This window comes from Sinohyriopsis cumingii, chromosome 1 (assembly GCF_028554795.1).
Source record: "Sinohyriopsis cumingii isolate HCF-2022 chromosome 1, ASM2855479v2, whole genome shotgun sequence".
Classification (NCBI taxonomy): domain Eukaryota; kingdom Metazoa; phylum Mollusca; class Bivalvia; order Unionida; family Unionidae; genus Sinohyriopsis; species Sinohyriopsis cumingii.
This window is the reverse complement of record NC_142961.1, coordinates 115,217,422-115,219,971: the sequence shown is the minus strand read 5'-3', so window position 1 is coordinate 115,219,971 and position 2,550 is coordinate 115,217,422. Positions and strand designations below refer to the sequence as shown.

The 2,550-nt window shown below is 31.7% G+C and overlaps 1 long non-coding RNA gene across 1 annotated transcript; it reads left to right on the top strand.

Annotated features, from left to right (window-relative positions):
* The first annotated feature begins 307 nt into the window (after positions 1–307).
* LOC149807702 (uncharacterized) lies at positions 308–2,255 on the top strand. The gene is made up of 4 exons (XR_016416537.1): positions 308–489; positions 1,216–1,292; positions 1,563–1,599; positions 2,158–2,255. It is a non-coding gene; the product is annotated as an uncharacterized LOC149807702 (long non-coding RNA).
* Positions 2,256–2,550: the final 295 nt, after the last annotated feature.

Below are 2,550 nucleotides of genomic sequence, written 5' to 3'. Positions count from 1 at the left end.
ATTAACAATTTGCAAGCAAAGTGTAGAATATTATTGAAGACCAGATTAAACATTTAGGCAAGGAGTCTATGAGACGAATCCCCGATGGGGGTCGATGGGTCATACTCACGGATTCTTCCTCTTTTCAAGTTTTCCAAGTGCTTACTTTTAACCATCTAACTGCAAAAAATACTTGCATTGATAAGCGTTTCACTTGGAATGTGAGGGGGGTTGCGAAGAAAGAGTCGGTTGATGCGTAGAGAGTTCACCTCTCCGTCTGTATTTTAGATGCTACCATTACATACAGATAAGCAAAACCATTTTTGGGAAATCTAATGTTTCTGTTACAGAAATAAAAGTAAATAAAAAAGCTATGAATTGTTCAAACTGGAAATTATTATCTCAATACATTTATATATGTAGAAACTGCCACAGGGACTAACTAAGCGACACGATACAGCACTCCTACCAGAGAACCAGAAAAAAATCGGTCTAATAATATCTACCCATGTATGTATATATCATGAATTTATTATTTTGTATTTGACGTTTTACACTACCACTCGCATATACTACTGACCGCAACAATAAGACATTTGGAGGATAAATTGATTTATTACTTGTTTAGTCTCGGTCGTCCAGTAAGCACTGAGTGTTATTTAATGACATTCTTGATTTATTCTTTGAGAGAGATTCCATCATGTTCATTAGATCCCGAATGTTACAAATCTTAAAGCATAACAATTACACAAAACACGTATGTAACATACATTTGGCGATTATTCATTGTAAAACCCAATTAAGTGCATATGCATAATCTTGAGAAAGCTATCAAAGTACTGAAACGTTCGAATAATTTTAAAAGTAACGCTATATATATATATATATATATATATATATATATATATATATATATATCCCTTGAAACAAAAATGCATGTAATATTAAAAGAAGGTTTGACAGGGCGAACATTACTCGTAAATGTAATGTATTTAAGACAGTTGTGATAAATTTATTATTTTTTCATATCTGGTATTAAATATTTCATTACATTTGTTTTGAAGCTAGAAACCAGTTTCATAATTGGCGCAAAGAACGACGTAAACGGAAACATTATCCTTTTTTGTTACAAGGGTTAACTGTCTTGGAATTGTATATTAGCTAATGTAAATACATCAACAGCTTATAATGTTTCCTATCTACCAAGACAACTGAGTTCAATGTTCAATATTGCAGATGATGATACACGGGTTCAGCTGGAGATATGGGACCCAGCTACTGAAACTGGTTATATTAATGCATGTTACGTGAATGTAAGTAACTAATTTATCCTAAAAAAATTTACACAATCTGTTATTAGGAGGATACACATTCCATCACAAAACATGTACTATGATCTCTGAGCTGATCTATATTTTCTACCCTCAAATCTAGATGATGCATTAATGACTGAAGGAAATGCTTTAATTTATAATAGTAATAAAAATTATCATTTAATACTGATATCATAGTAGTAATACAAATTATCATTTCATACGGATAGCAAACATTTAATATTACATGATGCGTTAATTATTTTTCAGGATTTCAAGTCATTTCATGCCTACATTGCCGCACAGGGTGAGTACATTATCTGCCGATGTTTGAAGTTTTAATTGCTATCACAGGTTATTACTGTCTTATTTCTGAAGAATACCAAATTTTGTATTTGTTTTCAGACAAGCGGCTTTTATTAAGTGTTTGGAAATTAGGAAGTTTGCTCGTAACTTTTAATTTCTCTATCTCTTTGCAATCATGAGCGGAAAGATCTGCGAACTGTTAAATTTGCCACATCGTTTTCAATTATCCATATCTTCTGACTTCAAAAGATTTTGTTGGTTTTAGTTGTTATATTGAAATATTTAGCTCAGTAGATCTTTAAGTTAGTAGTCAGAATCCACCGTGAATGAATACATTATTTTCGGATATACAAGTATTACAGATCATAAATGAAATATTGAATTATTCATGAAATAATTGTATTAGGAATGGTAAACTATACCATTTTAACCTGGTACGTATAATGCCACTTCACTGAATACATTAAATATCCTTGGTTCGTCAGGATATTACTTACTTAAAAGTTAATTGGTCACATAATAGTCAACGCTTAAGAAACAATGAAATATATTTTCACAGGTCCAACATTGGAAATTCTAAACGACTTCTGGAGAATGATATGGCAAACCAAATCCATCAAAATTGTCATGCTAACAAATTTGGTTGAAGATGGAAAGGTAATTTCAAATACTCTGAAGATGAACGATGCTATACTTTAAATTATGTTTAAATGTGACAAGGCTGCTAGGAAAAGCAACATCAGTAAAATCAATTCCATCATTAGGATTTAGTTTGCATTTCTTGCAACTATCGTAGAGAAAAAAGAACTCCACTAAATTGGCATGAATCTTTTCAAGTTTCGGAATTTAGCAATCTCATTATAATCGAGATCACCGCCATAACTGATGTATTTCAGATACACCAATTTGAGATCACTGGACGGTAAATATTCGATTCACCATTCAAAGTACA